Source organism: Perca fluviatilis, chromosome 8 (genome assembly GCF_010015445.1).
Source record: "Perca fluviatilis chromosome 8, GENO_Pfluv_1.0, whole genome shotgun sequence".
NCBI classification, from domain to species: domain Eukaryota; kingdom Metazoa; phylum Chordata; class Actinopteri; order Perciformes; family Percidae; genus Perca; species Perca fluviatilis.
The window spans coordinates 15,842,465-15,863,131 of NC_053119.1; the positions used below are offsets into that span (position 1 = coordinate 15,842,465).

Below are 20,667 nucleotides of genomic sequence, written 5' to 3' on the forward strand. Positions count from 1 at the left end.
GACCAGGGACATTCTTCCTTTGGATATTGAGTATATGATTATGTTGGATTTGAACTGTCAGGAGAGGGGAGAGCTAGGGGTCTTGACTAAACACCTTGACTTGCTGATAGTCTGGTCTATTTCCACATGCATGTGTTATCCAAATTATTTTAGACTTTTTGGAATACTAAAGCCAGACAGAGGTTACGTCTCTGGCCAAATATCTACTAAAGAAACTCGTAAAAAATAAAGAGTGAAATGTTTTATTTCACCTCGCGAGGAAGGTTTTATCATGTGTACTTTTTGGCACGTAAATAAACAGAGCGGGGGTGCGTGGTAGCCTCATAAGCAGCAGCACAATGACATTTTAGGTGCCAGAGTTTTACTTTTTTTTTTATGTCGAGGCTTACTTTGCAGTCACCTTATTCAGCGCCTTTAGTTACCACATCATAAAGCTGAGGCAGATATTTTCCCCTGCTCCCGGCACCTCCTGCTCCTAAATCTACTTTTCAAGAATGCTTGAACTCGTTTGTTGAGATGTGAGCCAAAGTAAAGCAAAAACATTTGTCATTAGTTGGCTGTGGTGGAGGGGTGCCCCAGATGTAGCCCTTGTGCTGGCTCAAATGCAGAGTGTGTGTGCGCGCGCTAACCAGCCCAGCTTATGGGGCTAGTAGGCAAGCGGCCAAGAGAAAGCGGCCTCCTACTGTTTAATGACAATAAATTTACTGCCTCTCTCCGTATTGCTCTTGTATTTAGTAAACAAGGTTAATGCTCCTTTTAATTGAGCACCTGGTGACAGAATACAACCTTGCTCGTAGTGACACTTACCTGAAAGACTACATCCAACCACGAGTCAGGCTATTTGGGGCTAAAATACAGGAACAAAAAGAAAATAAGCATAAGTGTTTGAAATCGCTGCTTCATCTTTTCCAGTTAATGGCGCTCATATTTCCAGTCCTGCGTGTGCATGTCTGCATCCAATTGTATTTATTTGGCAGCAATATTTCACAAGTACACAGTGTTTTTGTGTCATTTACACAAAATTAAACAAACTCTCACACTAAATGAATAACACCCCCTTATAAAAAAAAGGTAAGAATTATGTATTTCTTATTTAATCTCAGTTAAGGTGGTACTTATTTTATAAGTTAAAACTTAAAACCCCTTTCTTGTCACCTCAAAAGAGGGATTATGGCTAATTGAGCATTGTAGCCAGATAATTGGGCCCGAGGACCTATCCACATGGAGAGAATAACCCTCCTAGTCTGATTCTGAAAAAGAGACAAAGCCAGGGGGTGGAGTAATGTGAGTTAAGGGATTCTCACCAGCTCTTGTGAGAGCTTGTTTCACATACACAGCTCAAAGTGGAGCTAATAACTTAACGCTAGTGTGTTTTCACTCTGGAGGGGTCTTTCTCCTTAGAACCTAGGACATTCTCCCAGATCCTTTGGTAAGGACTCTTGAGGGACTTTGTTGAGCTTGCCAAATTCTTTACAAAGACTTTCCCTCTCTTTATCTGCCTCTGTCTTGCTCTCTCTCATACATGCATAAACACACGCTCAACACACACACACACAAGAGAAAAAAAGACATATAAACTATTTTTAAAAATATTATAGTAGTAGTAAAATAGTGTCATCAGCTAAGCAAAATATATATATATGTGTGTGTTAAAGATACGTTGTTATTGGCAAATAACACTTTTTGTGATATAGTTGCCACTTCTTTTGGTCCAGTGAGTAAAATGAAAACTATATCTTCTCTAAATAAGAAATACTCAATAACTGATGTTGTGATAATTACATTTTTTTTTTTATTTAACCTTTATTTATCCAGGTAAGTCGATTGAGAACAACTTCTAATTTGCAACGAAGACCTGTCACATTCACACAGTTACACATTCATACCTGGAAGCTGCCCAGTACAACCACAGTCTGATCTGCTGGTCACTGAGCTGGGGTTGAGGGCCTTTCTCAAGGGCACCTCAGTGGTGGTAATGAGGGAGGGACAAGAGCTGCTCTTTCACTTTCCCCACCAAGATTTTATCCTGTTGGTCTGGGGACTGAACGGGCAACCTCCCGGTCACAAGCTCGCTTCTCTAACCTTTAGGCCACCACTGCCCTAATTACCTTAAAATGTTTTTTCTTTTAGGTTGACTGAAGAGAGGTTCATAGTTGAGCGGTCTAAACCTGAACTTCTCTTCATAATACTCTGATTGTGGTTGAAAGTTGTTACATTCACTTCTTTTCACCTCTTTAGTGCATAGATTAGCGCAGAAAATACACAACACTTTGATGCGTCATCCTCCCCAGCTCTGCCCTTTTGTCCAAATATGGTCACTTCTGGCTCCAAAATACCAAGATGGCAACGGCCAAAATGCAAACTCCCAGCTTTAAAACAGGCAGTCCACAAACCAATGGGATGCTACATCCATTATTTTTACAGTCTATGGTTGACAACTTGGTAAACACATTTATAAAGAATTACAAATATCTAGCAAACTGGGATTTACTGTACACTTGGGAAATAGAACTCAACTTACTTATGCTACATATAATACCAGCCAGAAACGTTTCCTGCCTAAAATGAGGGCTGCACCTGACTGTGTTTTTCATTCACAATGTGGCAGTAAATTCCCCTCTCATCACCACACAAAAGAGTAACTATATCTCACAAATTTCCTTTAACTGTTGGTAAAAGTGTGAGCTCAGTGTCCTGTCTTTCTCTGCAAAAACACAAAGTGGGGATAAACACTTGAATCACCACTGACCAGTCTCACATTCATCTTCTACATGTACAGTGCATTGTTGCACAGCTGTCAGTCTAGATCATTTCGCTGTATTTCCGTACCTGTAAAATCTATACAGTATACAAATATTTTTTTTAACTGAATATCCAAATTAAATTCCAAAAAAAACAAAATGAAAAAAAAACAAATCAATAAAATTCAGGCAGATTTTCACCCAGAAAATTGCTCTTTAAGTCAGAAGCTAAGCTAGTGGAAGTAAGTGTAACACTGCTAATGGGCTCTCAATCCTTCTGCAGTGACCCTTACCCCCTCCCATCCTCTTTAAAGACAAACAGTCCATGACTGCCCTTGACTCCTCCTCTGGTGCTACAGCTTGATGGGCATCAGCTCTCTCTTAGTGTGACCCTTGGTTGACAGTTCTCTCCAAGCCCCGAACTTAAGCTGCCTTTTTCTAAGCCTGGTCTGACGACAGGGGCATCAAGTGATCATCGGTCTCGGTATGAGAGCACGCCCCCCAGTGGGAGGCTTGTTAGTGATCCTCCATTGCTCACAGGAAGAAATGGCCTTCCGTTTCCGCTATCTAGAAACTGTACTCTGAGACTGAACAACTGCAGAGCGCAGGTGAAAAATGACACTTTCAACAGTGTAATATTAGTTCACAGTCTAAGATATGGTCTCTCTCTCCCCAGTCTAAAACCTTAAAAAAAAAAAATGTAGTTAATTATTTCAGTGGATTCTCTTTGCAGGCATCCCTACACAACAGGACTGACTACTAAAGAGTCAGGATTTAATTTATTGCTGACAATGTATTATGAGGGGAAGAATGTGAGTATTGAAAAAAACATGTTATCATCCATAAACCTTTTGGACAGATGGAAGAGGTAATACCATTAAGAAATGATCTCTGAAATTACACACTGATGTAGGAACAAGGATTCAATCAAATGTTTATTTTAATGAAAAATAGAAGAAGAATAGAAGCAAATCAGATATTAATTGTAAACTAAAGTGTTTAAGATCATAATAATAATCGTCTGCATACAACTACATGGTCATAAAATTGACTACCAATATTTATAGACCACAGTTGTTTTCAGCAATGCACCTATGTTGTCTTTTTGCTAATACGACTCTAACAATACCGGCTATATAGCTGTGCTCATCATCAAGGCCAGGTTTCAAATGGGTAAGAATATGATAGTAAACATTCTCTAACTGAGCTACTGGAAAAAAGGTCACAAGGAAACATATGGGGGAAAATAGCTAAAGCAACATCACAAGCAGCATGCTGCCTTCTGTTAATATCACATAGCTTTCTATCGATGGTGAACTGTGTGGCGACCCCAGGACGAGAGCCAAATCCTTCTAAAAAGGTCAAAGATTTACTTTGTCTAAATTTTCTCTAAATGTGACTCCAACAAAAACAAACAGTTCACAATTGCTCTGTCTCAGCGCTTGAGGAAATGAAACATTGTCTGCTGTCAGCCGCGAGTTACCCTGGATAATTGATTTAAAGCTCCAAAGAAAATAATGGTACTGTATTAAAATTGCAAAATAGTCTAATCAAATTAATTTAAAGCCAGAGAATGGAGATAAAAGAAATGAAACCTTTAAAAAAGGGACAATATATAGTGGTGTTACGTTGGTGTTGCATCATAGAGACCAACCCTTAACCTGGATTCAATTCAATGAATGTTCACATTGTGTCGGCCAGTGATTTTCAAAGTGGGGACTCCTAGATGTCAACAGCGCACTGGAAAGTATTTTTAGCCATTATGTCACTTCAAATTCTCATTTAACTGACCTCTCTGTTGTATTTAAACACAAATACCTCAGTTCTCTGCTGCATCTAAACTAAAACTAAAACTATTCTCTGGTTCCAATCAGCTGACAGAGGTCAGTAAGCAACCAGAGAGACATATCGGTGTCTAAGAAAATAGAGAAATCTCATTAGAGTTAATTTCCCACTTAACCCAAACAAGAGCAGACAGTTGGTATTAAAACACCTCAAGCTAATTTGATTAGATAACAGCAACATCTTTTACTCGCATGGCAGAAGTGCTCAGCACTGTACGGAGGGACCAGTGGTAGCAGTCAGCGGTTAAACCACAGTAGCAGAAAGGTTAATACACTCAGCACATGTTGCTTCTTACAACAGGTGGTGCAGCACGATCGGCGGCTCCCAGCATTCCAGCTTTTCCATGCTGGTGGCCCCTGGTATTCTGGGATTTACGCTGCCTCCCCTCCTTTCAACCACAGAGGCCTGACTGACAAGCTAATCGTTGGGCTGGGATCCCCTCAGCTATTGATTCCACTGCAACACAACACCTCCCAGTCAATGAAACTGCAATATAATGCTTGAGCTGCAAAGAAAAGGGGAGTATTAGCGTGTTGAGCAACTGGAAGAAATTTGCTGCTGCTGCCTCCACTGTTTGCTCCTCGCTGCAGCTGCTGGTAGGTAGAAACAGAGCGGCACAAATAAAGTAGGGAAAAATGTGTCTCAGGGGGTAGAAGCTTGAAGGGGTAGGTTATTAAAAGCCACAAAGTGGAGCCCATGCTGGGCATAGAGAAATAGCCGCAGCATGGTAGAGGCACAATGGAAAAGAAGGGGGTCTGCTTTCTAAATTGTTCTAATCCTTTGAGTGTTTTATTTCATTCGGTTTTGTAGTTTAAAAACGCTGCCTTGGATTGTGCGTATGCTTTGGATCAACTACAAGACACCCAAAAGGTCAGGGTTTGTCGGACCAACTATACATTTTTAAAGATAAAAAGGCACATTAACTGTTTGATAAATTTATTTAACAAAAAAAAACTAAATATTTGTAATAGTAAAAAACATTCCTACAGATGTCCTCACAGATTACTGTAGAAAACAATCTGCTATCAAATTCCACCGTTATTTGATCACTACTTTCACTTTTTGGAAATCAATACCCAGCTACTCTAAATATTGATCTGTGAGGCACAATGGCTGCAACAGTGACCGCAATTAGTCGTATTACTGTTGGTTCCAGTCATTTAGTCAAGTATCCAATTTCCATGCTGTGTGAACACTTAATTAAAACAAATGTGTTACAAATATATAATGGGGATCAGCAGCCTTCAAAAAGCCTCTTGTGGCTTGGTGAGTCAATGCAACAAGGAGGATAGCAAATCAATGTCGCTGGTCACTTATGCCACAGGGATTTAATCAAACGTGAATACTGACAATAACGCCCAGAGAGGACAGTGAAATTATGGATAATAGCCTCTCTGGGAAAAAGACCAAAAATGCTGTTTATGTCCAGTAAGACTTAAAAACAACAGTCGACATTAGAGATAAAGTGATGCTGAAGCATACAATACTACAATATAAGCATAGGAAAATTCACATCAGTGTTTGATAGGTGGTCATGCTTTCAAGTGTTTTCACGAGTGTCCTTTTGAATTTCGATATGAGTAACAATGCACTTACTGTAGTGTCAGTGTGACCTCTTCTGATATTTGTGGCCTGATTATATTTGGTCTTAAACATGTCAAGATAATTGAGCGGATCATATTTCGATGCAGTCAGAAGGCAGCGTTACTTGTTTCCCAGCATGACATGCAAATTAATTATTGGTAGCGCAGGCAGAATCTGTTGGTACTGTACAGCATATTAGCAGAGGTCAGGGAAGTTCATGCACACATAAGAGCAAACATGCAAATTGAATGACAAACCCAGCATATAGCAAAGCAACCTGATGCAGACTGAGACTTAGACAAGGCAAGGCAAGGCAAGGCAAAGCAAGGCAAGGCAAGGCAAGGCAAGGCAAGGCAAGGCAAGGCAAGGCAGCTTTATTTGTATAGCACATTTCAGCACTTTACATAAAAACGATAAAAAAATTAAAAACATACAAATACAAACAAATATAAAAGCAGATAAAATACGAGATTTTAGGCTGCTAGTATGGGACAATGTATAAGCCGTTGGTCTAATCCACCCGCAATCCTTGCCGTTCCCACCGGTCTTACTTTTTAATTCTATTAAAAATACATCAAAAAGAAATTCTTCAGCCTTGATTTAAAAGAACTAAGAGTTGCGGCAGACCTGCAGATTTCTGGGAGCTTGTTCCAGATATGTGGAGCATAAAAACTGAACGCTGCTTCTCCCTGTTTAGTTGTGACTCTGGGGACATAAAGCAGACCTGTCCCAGACAACCTGAGAGATCTGGGTGGTTCATAGTGTAGTAGCAGATCAGAAATGTATTTTGGCCCTAAACCGTTTAGTGATTTATAAACCAGCAAAAGTATTTTGAACTTAAACTGCATTGTATTAGCAACGGACAAGGTAAAAACAAATGTAGCAAATTTATTTTATGAACCTATGAAACAATGCCTACATGCTACATCAGTCGGGGTCAAAAGGAATGACAGCTGCCATGACAACAACAAATCATCCTTGTGGCAAGTATGACACAGCAGCCGGTTGGTGATTAAAGGGAAATAGTCATGGTTTAAAGGAAACCAATGTTGACTGTGGTCTCTTGAAATTACACACAACTGCAAAAGGTTGTTTACTAGCAATAGCAATATAAACACGTTCGTTTTAAGTGTTTTAAGAAGTGACAAATGCTGTTGTCTCTATGACGAGGACACTTTTCAATTAAAACGTGATTGTGATTTTGGTATTATGAATGCTCTAAGATAATAAACACTGCATTACATTTAAAAACATAACAAATACTAGCATCCAAACCTGTCAATTACGTGTAAATTACAAATTTTCACTTTTTTTTACTATTCTAACTTCTGCAAATGAGTTTTTGAAGCATATGGTGTCCAGAGTTCAGGGAATTCAATTTGATACAGTATATACTGTAGTGATATACATCACAAACAAACCACTTAACAAGTAAAACTGAGCTGAAAAATATTAAGTAAGTCATTAAGAGTAAATAATAAGTTTATCCTAATAGGGTTTAACAGTATTCACCATTTTTCAAGACTATTAAGCAAAGCAAGGTAGGGATCCAAGTGAGCCTCGTTCAGGAAGCTAACTCTTAAAAGCGTCTGGCTCACTCAATAACCAAAAACAAAGCTCAAATGGGGCATCTCTCACTAAAAAGTTTAGCAATAAAGTGATTAGTAATTTTAATTATTTTGGGAGTGTTTGGTGACTTTTGATAAACAATTTGTGATGACAAGTGCCCAACCTTGGCACAGGTATGACTCTCTCCAACGATGCCCTAATCATTTTGTCATGTTCAAGATAATGAAGGAATCAGTAGCAGATGGTTAGTGCACCATAAATAGCAGAGGTAATTAGAGAGCCTGTCAAAATAGAAATGTGCTGTTGGTTCAGGAAAAAAAAATGCAACCAATTCTATAACTGATGGCCCAAGTTTTCTCAAGGGTGTTACGCAGAATCCCTCAATGAGCAGAACAGATTATTAGATCATCTTGAGGAGGGTATTACTGGTTTGTTACTGTTTTAAGATTTTTTCCCAATGCCAGATGTGTTGTTGGACCCAGCGCCAGATGTAGAAGTGTTATCATACAGTTCAACAGTTAGAAGATTAAATCAAAGTGTTTTCTGCAGTTAAAGTGAGAGGAGTACTTTGAAAAAGAAATACTACATGCTGTATGGATGCTAAACATTTGTTCCAGTGTAAAGACAACATGATAATAATGCTTTGTTAATATATGTGAGCTTCTATGGAGCACTTGCTCTGTGCCGAATAGACAGGGACATGGTTTTGAAGTTTTGCTGAGATATATTCAATATGTTGTATTACAGCTAATGACCTTATAACTCAAGTGTGTGGACATTTTAAAATGGACCGGTCTGTGCTTTATCTCAGGGTAATGCACTTTAAACTTAACAAACATGCATTAATAGAATAAAAGTACTTAAAGTCCACTCTGTGCACAATCAAGTTTAATCCCTGTTTTAACGTTGCACAAAGTAAATAAACATGTACATGGTGCTGCATGATTCATCATTAAAATACAACGGCAGCTGTTATTGTTTCTAGGCTTGTTTTCTTGAATTAATTTAATTGGTTATTACAATGTAGGTCACTGGTTTTCAGGTCATTCTCAGGGAGACATGGGCCAAAATATCTTGGAGTACAAGAGGGCCAAACTGTTTTCTGAATATTCCCTGTCCCTTAACAACGAGCCTGTGCTCCGCATAAACAGCACTGCTCCAACAATATTTTTCAGTCCTCAGCCATTTCTAGGGCAAGCTCGGACCCCTGGGAGTTTACAGAAATATCCACAATATCAGAGTGGCTGTTTTATATCGGAGGCTCACCTTTGTTGTTTCCAAGGCCCACAGAAGTCAACCTGAGCTACTCAACATCTGACAACAAAAGGTTATGAAATCCCTCTTATTTGTTTTTGGAATTGGCAGCACTTTGCACCTTTTGTTTTTCAATATACTATTTTTATAGGTTGTTCATGGGCAAAAAATATAATGTTTCTAAACCGCACAACAATCAATCCATTTGATTTTTTACATGAAAAATCATACAAGGTACAATTTCAGTGAAATTAAATAATAATAATACATCTCAACTGTAAATCTAAGTGATTGAATAAGAGTCTATAATGATCGCACACATCATGTTAAAGTAACCAGATGTCACAAAATGAACTAAATTCACCCAAGTCTACCTTAAAATCAAATTAAAGCTCTGCATTCTTACAATGCTATTACTGTAATCGGACATAAAACCTTGAGGTGTGATTTCCAGGGATTTTGATACTATAATATCATCTGGTTCAGAACATTCGACTGCTGTTCTGTAATTATGCATGGTAACCTTTAGAATGAGATGAACAAGTATGCACTGTTGTTTCCCTGGGTTTGATTCAATTTAAAGGGCCATAAAAACTCAAATTAGATTTGCCTGTGTTAGTTTTGCACATCTAATTCCACATGTTCAGTAGATCTCCTGTAAAATGCAAGAATGGCAGCAACTTTTCTTTGCATTGCTGACTGACGGCCTTGAAGATAAGTTGTTTCAACTTAATGGATGACAAATCAAGTTTTCTGGTCAGTTTGGTGAGTTAAATGGCAATAAATACTAGAGTTGCTCCTGCAGCCAGAGTTCTAGCATTTTAACTGCAATTCTTTTTTAGGACTTGATTTAGCTAAGGTAGTTGTATGTCCATCTGTGACGGGGCGCATAGCTTCCATCCTACTCATCTACATCTACCCTCAACACTATCCAAGTGTTAAAAGTGCTAGAACAGTCACATAACATATGACAATGTAATTTCCAGAACTAAAGTTACCTGTTATACTGTAACACTTAAATAAATACATTTATATTAATTATTAATTAATAACTGGTTGTTCTGTTATACAAAAATATAGCTTGACTGAACACGATCAACTCACTGCACAAGTTAATCTGTGTTGATAATGTAAAAGCCAGTCAGGAAATAATGAGACAGAAAGCTGCGCCTTTAAATCTTTGTAGGAACAGGATGTCATCAATTGTTTACAAAGCTTTTGACAGGTTGATAAGCACAGCAGCAGTAATGCTGCATAGCAGCTGTATCTACAATACCATATATTAGTATCTGGTATATAGCTGTAATGGTACTATAGCTATAAAAAAAAAAGGCTATTTCAAACAAATCAATTGATTTCTAACGATCAGTAGTGACTAAAATCTAATGAAGAGTTGATTCTCCTATAACCTTTTTTCAAACAGTGATTTTCAGATTGATGATGTTTGTGTTTCTGTTAAGAAAGTTCTAAGTTGATAGTGTGCAGTAAAGCAACCCTTACAGTCCTGCAGCATGTAACTTTGAACACACTTGAAATGTCAGGCATAGCACAGCAAATTACTAATTTCCTGTCTGTGTGTATGGCAGCAGGAAGTTAGAGATACATCCTCCCCTCTGGCTGAAGGGAAGGAAACAGTGTGAATGGAGAGGGGATGTCACTGACCTCTCTGAAGAGAGCCAAGGCTTGACCTTGAAGCCTAGCTGACTAAACAGAGGACTTAAATCACTCGGGGCTGAACATGGATCAGCAGCACAATTCCAGCACAGTTTGCTTATGATCTGACAGTGCTGATACTGGGCGTTTAATAATTATTTCTTAGTATTTAAAAAAATATTTCAATACAGATTGCTAAAATATGGTTTGCAATTTGTGCCAGCATGAATGTTACTGAAGCAGCTATCGATCATTATCTTAAATTCTCTTAACTGAAGCACAACCGTTGGTGTCACTTCATTTATAAGTGTTTATAAGGATGCCTTTAAATTTAACGCAGTATTAGTAGGTTATTACAGATGAAACCGGGACAATTAACTAGATCTACATTAGGTGCACATCCAGTTGAATAGACAGACTGTCTTAAAGTCAGTACTCATCCCACAAAACCTAACATGCTACATGTGTTGGATCATAAAGGTAAAAAGCAACTTCCTGGATTTATGAGGCTACAACATGGGATGAAACCATTTGGTTTTTATTATTCCATTTACTCTTAGCCGGACCACAAAGTGGTTCTGAGAGCCTGTTTTATGTATTCAGCTGCCTTCTCCTCAACAAGCATGTGGAGCCGCTTAAATAAACCATCAACCAGAGCACAGCTGCAACAACAACCGATCGATCGGAGGCAGGTTACCGTCTGAACACTGCGCCGCCAGCACGCTGGCTTCAGCAGGTGGGGTGGGAGTTGTAATTTGCTGCTGAAGGGCTTTTGTGCCTGCCTGACTTCAGAAAAACTGTAACTTGTGCCTCCCTTGATAGATAGCCATGAAGGCTGATAGAATGTGTGTGTTTGGGTGAGATTCGCTGCTGTATAAACAATCGACTCCCTACCTTCCACAACATCTGGGAACTCTCAAGTATTGAGGCAGAAACAAATAACCAGGGACTTGTTAGTTTCTGATTAGATTTTAAACAACTCATCATGGCTCATGAAGTTCCCCTCAATGCACTGCATGGCCAGTCATACAGGAATACACAAGAAAAAAAAATAACAACGCCAAGACTAAAAACAAATGAACATGGAGGGCTCATCAGTATTCAGACATGGTTTTCATGAAATATCATAAATTACATGCTTATATGTTGTTGTTTTTATGCAAGCACTCAAGACAGTTTTCAACCAATTTTAAAGAAAGCCTTTTCTAGTTAAAGCAAATGGTCCAACAGCTGTAAAGACGGGGCCTCACTGGCTTGACAAAGATGGCAATCTCTCAGTGGTATTTAATTCCCCGAATTCTGTGTTCTCACTCTCCTTAATCTTCTCGTCCAAACAAACAAGCAGCATCAGATTCTTCTCTCCGTCGGTCAACTCAGTCATGTTTGCCAGCTCTTCTTGAATTAAGACTGTCCACATTATCAGTAATCCTCTTGTCTGTCTTAGTCTAAAGTCTGGATGAGCATTGTGAGTAAAGTCTGGACCTTTCTTTGGTTTAGACAAAAAATTAAGGAATTCCTTTTTTTGCATGACAGAATTCCACTGCCAGCATAAACGTTTGTCAGTTTGCAGAAGAGACATGAAATGTTAGAATGAAATCCATCCAAAACATCGTTTTACATACAGTCGCAGCCTTTGAAAATGAAATCATAATGATTTCACAACTTTTATGGACAACTGTACAACCTGTCTAGCCAGTTCTAGCACAAGCTGCAATGTAAAACAAACTATATCTGCCTCACTGTGTTCTGACTGTGTATCTGCTGTCTGTCCATGTGTTTGACTTAAGTCTACACATTCTCTCTCACACTCACTCTCTCTCTTTCTCTCATAAGATCACACAATCGTGTCGGCTGCAGCTGAACTTTTGCACTGCAGCATGGCGCAGGTTCTGCCCCTGCAAATCCGGTTGCTAGACAATCTAAGCCAATTACAGTATGAGGGCAAATGGTTAACCTCTATAATATACATTTCCCAGCCTCTTTCTCTGAGCTCGCTTGTCATCCCCAGAGAAGAGTTATGCAGCAGGGCCGAGTGTCCCAGGCGACCCAGTTTGAATTGGCTCAATTCATTAAGCCAGGGCCCGTGCACAAGCCCGAGTTCACACGGCGAAGACACTTGCAGCAAACAGCTGCTGCACATTCCTGATGGGAGGGCCAGGCAGATGTCCAAGGAAAATCAAAGGGAGAGACAGGGGAAAGTTTATGAGCCAGCGTTTGCCAACCTCAATGAGAAGCTCTCCATCCCCTCCTCAAAGACAGGGTGCAGCTGGCGGAACTCGTGGCCCTGTCCTGTTTGGGGCTCCCCTGGTTCTCCCTCTCCCACTCAAAACACTGCAACAACTCAACATGCTGACAATATCAGTTGTCTCCTCAATGCTCTCTATTTGAACCACAACCACTTTGGCACAGAGGCAGAGTAGGTCTGGCTGAGCGGTTGGAGTCATCATTAATTTTTATTCCTTTGACATTGTTACACTGAACCAATTCAGTGTTCCACATTAAGCCTAAAAATAAAAAGGTAAGAATGTGCAGCCTTTAGAAAACATAAATAAGAAATTAGTGGCTGTAAAAGGTTTGAAAATAATCAAATTTTGTTTGGTTTGTTTTGGATTTGTTGATACATTTTTATTTCATAAGTTAAGTCAAAGATGAGATGGCACTGGATTTTAAAGATGCAATCTGCTTTGTTTTTTTACCATAAAAATTACAGGTAAGAGCTTGCGTTTTTGAAAGGAAACTATCACTTTGTATTTCTCTACTGATCATAATTGCAAACATGCCTGTTTTACTGCTGCCATTACAAACGTTACTAACGTAAACAAAACTGTTTGGTGTCTGCTTTGGATTTTAAAACATGTAATTTGGACTCCTTGATTTACTTTTACTGATAAAGTTAAGCAAGGATGAAATGGTGCTGGATTTTCATACATTAGTGAAGAGCATACATCTTTGATAGGTAATCACTCTTTTGTGTGTTACTCAAAGTAGCATAATTGGAAACACATGCCTGTCTTACTGCTGCCATTACAAACTTTACTAATGCAAACAAACCTTTTTACAGAATCAGAACACTTTAATGACTAACAATTATTCTGAAAAGGACAGCAGGTTCCATAGCTTTTGTTTTCAATATTGGTGGAGGGACTTCCGTTGCTCTACATGTATCACGGATGGCGCCTTTAAAGACAACTCTCAAATACCACGGTGCCTCCAGCACCACACAGTCCTCTCATTCATCACTTTGCAAACAAGGACAGGAGCATGGTCATGGTTATACTTCTCTCTCTGTGATACTTCTTCTTTGTCCTGCATGCCACCTCCTAACCCACTACTGTCTCAGCTCTATCTCCCTCAGCCACCGCGCTCATCTCCCCCCCTGCTCCATTGCACACAAACAGCGTGATGCCAGTTGTAATCACCGTTGGACACAATTTCAGGGACAATTTGAAGACTATTTATTATCCTTGGTCAGTAAAAAACAGGAGACAAGCATTTTCTGGATGTTCATTTGAAACATATTGACAGGTTTATGAATGTATCACTGAGACAGTAATTACTGTACATGTGTAGTCTTTATGTGTTTTTTTCTATTTTAATTCATTGTGTCCATTCTGAATGAACACATTTGAAATTCTTCATGTTCTCTTGATTTGTCACTCCAATTCAACAATTTGAATTCTAATTACATTGTAGAATTTCCATGTCAGACAGTGAATCATACAGTATATGCTCACTTTCCTTTTACCATATAATCTACAGAAATGTACCTCACACAGATCATTTATCTGTAATGTAAAATTGAGTCCAACATATAACCAGCATTTAATCTACAGTGGTTAGTAAGCTCCTGCCTGGTTACTAAATTGAATATGAAGCCTGAGAGAGTTCCCCTGGGGAAAACAGTGATAAAACTAGCAGTAAATGGTGCTGTATCCATTCGTGGCCTCTTCAGATTAGGTGGATGGGACAAACTCCCCTCCAGGGGAAAGTTCCTCAGCAGGGCTCCAGGTAACACAAACCTCTTAATCACACATGACCTGGCAGCTAAGAGAGAGTTAAGCAGCAGCATGGGGCCTCCCATAGTGTTCCCTCCCTTCCTACAACATCATTAGCCGAGGCACATGGCCCGCCTGCATCCATCCCAGTGTTTACAAAACACCATCACCAGCGACATGCCAGTGAAGCTGTGGCTTATTTTAGAAATTTACTTACGATGAATCGGAAAGCCTTGCAATCCATACTAAACTATGGGTATCAAGTAAATCCATATTAAGCCAAGACTTTGGTGTAAACATTTGTAATCTGTTGTGCCAAATTTGTCAGACTGCCACAGCGCCATGCTAGTATGAGTCAGTTTGACAAAATGCAATTAAGACTTTTCAGCAGCAAATAAAAATCATTACAAACACATAATGTAAGGCCTTTGCAGCTGCTGACAAATAGGGTGTTTGTACAAGATTGTATGGTATAGATCTCTCCTTCAACATAGTTTTAGTGCTGCACACACACAAGTTCATTTATCAAAGTGAACCTTTAAGGGGAAAAAACATCCTGAACAGTGGTTGAAGGTTTATATGTCATCAGCCATTAAAGCGACCCAGGGTGGTGTTCAAAGCAGAGGAACAGTCTGTGTGCCCTTGGAAAAAGCTGACAGCGGGTCTACAATATTTTGTAAGAAGAGTAAAAATATACAGCCCTGTCTACTAAAAATAACGTTCCCATACTGAACTACATTCTTAATTATGTTTCGAGGGGAACGTATTTTCTCCTGGATTACGTTCGTTTTTGACGTATCACAAATAAGTTTGTAGTCTGCGTAGGGAGGAGGTCTGGGTGGATAGTTTGGTCAAACAAACACGGGACTTTCACCCAGGAGGCAGCTGTTCGTGTCCCGTGTGAACACAACAGTCAACGTTGACTTAGTTTAACTTACGTAACATACTTAACTTATGTCACATACGTAACCTTAACGTAAGGTAACTTAAGTTACGTAACAAACATACTTATTTTAACCCAAACCTTGACCTTTTCCTAAACCTAACCAATTAGTTTTGTTTAAATTCACATTAACCACATGTTTTAAATTGAGACCGTTTCATGCTGTGTACGTATCATGACTTATCAGCTGGGTATGATCACGTCCAAGGCTGAAATACTTCTTATATCATACATTATGAATTCATTGTAAATTAGTTTGCTAGATTATTTCATGGATGAAGAGGCTTTGTGGAAGGCAGGTAAACAATAATAATAGTCTTCTGTCATTTAATGACACGTTACTTTCTCTTTTTTTAATCATGAATTAGAAGAGAAAAAACAGGTTATTTAGGGGTGAAAAACAGATTTGTAAACTTTACACACTTAGATGCCACAGTCGAGCTGGACATTGGTGCATAACACTACAGTTATATAAAAAAGAAAATCCCAAATGATCAGCTTGGAAAGACCAAGACAATGAACAATGACTGAATTTATCTTATAAACTCTGCCCAATGAAAGACATCCATCCATATTGTGTATTTCAAGCCGTTTCAATCAGTGAGTGCACTCAGTTCATTTGAATCGTTTAAATTTTACAGACCAATTCAGTACACATCTTTTCACAGCTGTTTGTCAGTAGATTTATTTTGTAAAAAATGCCAAATAAATAAAATAACAAATATAAATACCACAGTAGTTCTAGCGATGGCATTATTCTTTAGTTACTACTCTTCCCTAACCGATGTTGAAATGAAGCATGAACGCGTTTGCTGTTACTTAGATTTGTCAAATCTTTACAGCTCATTGTCATCATTGTGCACTCCTTTGTATCAGCAATCCAAAAGAGCATCCACCTAAAACATGCTTTGACATATTTGTGGTCACGTTTGTGTTGCGCTGACAATTGGTGTTTGAGATATGGTAAATGATTAAATCAAAAGTGTTTGTTCCAGTTCCCTGAATATATTTCTGAGTAACAAAAGATCAAAAGTGTAAAAGTTTTTCACGGCAACCTCTGCAGTAAACTCTTTCAGCAGGGGTTTTAATGGCTTTATAATATATATAATAAACACATACAAAGTTGACTGATGTTAAGGATGTACTATAGCTGCTTTCTTACCGACACCTGACCGACCTTATTATATTAACATATACATATTATGATGAATAATACAGTTGAAAAGTGATAATGTTTAAATATCAATTCCTCTAACACTTGAAGTTTAACATAAAGTAATTTGTACATTGCAAAGTGCATGGCTTTGGCAACAACTTTTGCAAGGGGCAAAGGCTAAAGGAGATCTTTAAGACCTGGGGCAGAGGGTCCACCGGCTGGAATGCAGAGGGAGGCTTGTAAATTAGAGACCTAATGAAAACTCTCTGGTGTCCAACTGAAGCAATCATCTGGTTAGAATCAACCAGTTATTCCACTAATTTCCCCCACCGCTCTCTCCGAGCCCTCAATGCCCAATTTAGAAGAAACGTGCATGTTCCAATTTACACACCTGCAGTTTGAACTCAAAACTGTGATCCCTCCAACAAACCTTTTTCTTCACTTATTTTTAAAGGCTGGGTAAAAACAATCAATCAAAGTGAAGAAATCCAATACATCTGAACTGAACTAGCTGTAAACTGATTAAACACTAAAATCTTGACAGTAACATCTTTAACTCATTTGTTTGTTTTCTAAAGTTTACAACAAAAAATATTTAACTACAAGAAGTTTCTCTAAACACTCAAATGATCAATAATACAAAATGTTTTTTATTTAAGGTTTTAAAGGATTAGATTGGTCCTATGATAAGTTGTTGCCTAAAACGAGCTCCAAAACATCTCCCAGAAGACATGGTCACTACCTTACTTGGAGTTATTCAACCTTTCACCCACTGGGGCCCCCGAATCTGACCTTTAACCAGATGCCATTTGCTTAAAATCTCCCTGCCAGTTTCAACCTCTGGAATCTGCAACACATTATAAGAGAAGGGAACAAAGGCAGTAGATTAGAGGCCAGTCTGGTTATTAGTTTGCTGATACATTTTTACTAGGGTCAAATGCAATGATAGGGAAAACAAGTTGAGGAAGAAAAGGTGTTTTTAGGAGTTCAAACTAAAGGCTTCTAATAGAGCTGTAGACAACTTTTCTTTCCAAAAAAAAAGAAAGAAACATACATCTAGTTTGCAGCTGTAAAGCTATATTAAAGTAAATTAAACTGATTGTTCCAAAATAAAAATAAAGTATATGTGTACATCTGCAAGTCACAAGTTATGTATAGTACCAGAAAATTGTCTTTTAGTGCATAGTAATGCTGTTGCATGCCTATGTTTTTTCCTCTTTTCAGTGGCTACATATGGACTGAATATTGAATGATCAATTTCTCCTGTTTTCTCTTCTCGTCTTTGCTTGCTTTAAATGTCTTTGTGGATTTGGCTCCCCCTCAATCCCGCATTATCTCAGTTAGAAAGTGTGTTTTTACCAGGGAGGGCGGCAGTGAGTGGAGGTGCTGATGTATTGAGCAAAGTTGCTTGTCATTGCTGAAAGCTTTTGTTTCCTGGGGCTCTCTATTCATCACAAAGCCTTTGGTGGGAAGAGACATAAAGACAGGCTCTGACCCTGGTGTGAGCCCTTTGACCTCTGTGAACCCAAGGGGACAGATTTTCAGCAACTGTGCAATCACTATTAGTTGACTGCAGGGTCTGTAGTGGAAATTGGCTGGAGCCAGACAAAATGAATGGAGGGACATGGTGGGAAAATCTGGTAATTTATAGAAGTTGAGAGTCTATTTCAAAAGAGGTGATGGTGGATCAGCTGACATGTGGGGTCAAAGGTGATGTTTGGGCATGATTTCCTGCCTGTGTTACTGTAACATCTGTGTGTTAAGAGACGTCTGGGACTGACTCTCAGGGGCATGATCGTGAAAAGAAAACAAGTAAACACTACCGTTAAGATTTCTGATTCAATAGCTACGTTTGACATAAAGCCCTCTAGAGCTACTTTTGACGTAATAAAAATCCTCACACCAGTGAAAAAAATCTGTCTTTTGCCATTAATGATTGCACTGCATTTAAAGCTTTAGTGCGTAACTTTTTGATATTAATGAACGTCAGTTACATTCAAGCCATTGCCAAATAAGTTGCTATAAAATAATTAAGACTATCAGCTCCACACAAATTTCTCTGTATTTCTCAGTACGGCTATGTTCAGAAGATTGTGGTGTCCGGTGACTTTCGCGTGCAGAGGCTCAAGTGAAGATAATTACCTCTTCTGAAGAGTCCATCATGTTTTTTAATCCTCCATGTCCTTCTTGGCTATTGGCAACTGCGTGGAGGAGGGGTGGGGGCGCATGCACGATCACCGAAGGTTTGTATTATGTGGACGTGCCGACAGTGTTGTTGTCATTACTTAGAATTCCTCATGGGGGCGACAGAAACTACACACTATAGCTTAAACATTATGATGCCTAATGTAGCATTGAATCAATGCAAACAATGTAATGTTTGTATTAACTTACCTTTACAACTTTCAACATTGCACTTCATTAAATCCACTTTTAAAGACAAAAAATTCTCCTGTAAAACGGCTGCGGTCGTGGCTCTCCTATGAGACCGGCTGTGATGAAGTGGATCGTTTTGGCTCTTGCACTGTCATCTACAAGTGTCAAAGTAAAGAAATACTGGGAGTCCCCAGCCCCAGGGCTAGCCATTAAGTAAATTGGCCTCTCTAGACCTATAGCTGTGTCACTGTCCGTGACGAGCTGCCACCTATTTGACCCATAGATAGGAGTCCAGTGCTGACCAGCAGCTGTTCTGTGGGCTTGTCTTTCCAAGCCTGGGAAGTGGTTCCTAATTAGCCTCCCACACCCATAAATGTGTCCAGTAGGTCAGTCACTCCACGCTCATTGATCGCACTGATGTGTTCCGTGCTGAGGCTTGACTTAAGCTCCTTCATCAAAACGACTGCAGTAGGTGACACAAGCAGTCTGCATGTGTCAAGAAGACCCTCAGAGGTAAACATCTCATCGGAGCAAATAGATCAGTTAGCTGGCGCTGATTTCTATAGATTTACAGTATCCCAAAAAACGAAAAGGGTGTGGATTAATTGAATATGTAATCTTGGATTGTAGAGGTGAAACAGGATGAAAATAGAATATTTCTTGTTTCTATCGTCACCGGTGTTCTCTTTAGATTTATCTCTAATGTCCTATTACAGACATCATGACCGGGTCAATACTTCAGCAGTAACGACCGCTGGTTATGACGGTAATGATAAATGGATAGAGCTACACTCAGCTCGAGCACAATATCATCTCTGGCATGTCAGACACAAGGTTCTCTTTTATCGAAGTCACAGGAAACAAGTCTTGAGGGCCTGCCCTCCACAGTCACTCCTCCAGATATTTTTCCCGTCCTTTTCTACCCTCCATGAGTTGTTTTTCTTTCATTTAGTTGGCCTCCACCAATAAAAATGCAAGCCAATTTTCCAGCGCATTAACCCAAGAGATCTTTAATACACAAGAGTTTTGGTGCAAAGGGGACGGCAAAGACTCATGGAAAGATGGATGGGCTTGCCGACTAAGAGTGGGCAGTTTTCCCACTGCCCTGGTCTCAGCCTGGGACAAAGGCCTCATTGAGTGTGATGCTTGACATCAGCATCATAAACTAGTCATTGCTACAAAGACTCTGACACTTTAAAGTACCAGCTACTGCTTTCTTTTCTCTCCGTGTTACAGCATTGCTTAGGCTAATCACGTCACTGGCAGTTGCTCCTTTTGTTTTGCAGATGACAATACAAAGACTTTAAATGTATAAAGTAATGTCAAGAGGAATCGCTTATGAGTGTCCATTTTTACTTTCCTTTCTTTTCAGACTATTATGTAAAAAGACAATCGGCAAGAATCCAGTTTATCTTGATTTTTGTGACACCTTTGGCAATGAAGCATCATTTCTATGGTTTTGTGCCCACACTGCACATACAATGATAATGATGCTTCATGTTACAATGTGTGGCTTCATTCATAAGAATCCATATTTATTTTCAGTTTAAA

General features: G+C 39.1%; 1 long non-coding RNA gene across 1 annotated transcript in view; it reads right to left on the bottom strand.

Moving 5' to 3' along the window:
• Positions 1-16,376: 16,376 nt before the first annotated feature.
• Positions 16,377-20,667, bottom strand: part of LOC120563424 — a 189,401-nt gene continuing 185,110 nt past the window's right edge. Inside the window, exon 4 of the long non-coding RNA XR_005639953.1 lies at positions 16,377-17,587. This is a non-coding gene — a long non-coding RNA (uncharacterized LOC120563424). The remainder of the gene's footprint in view (positions 17,588-20,667) is intronic.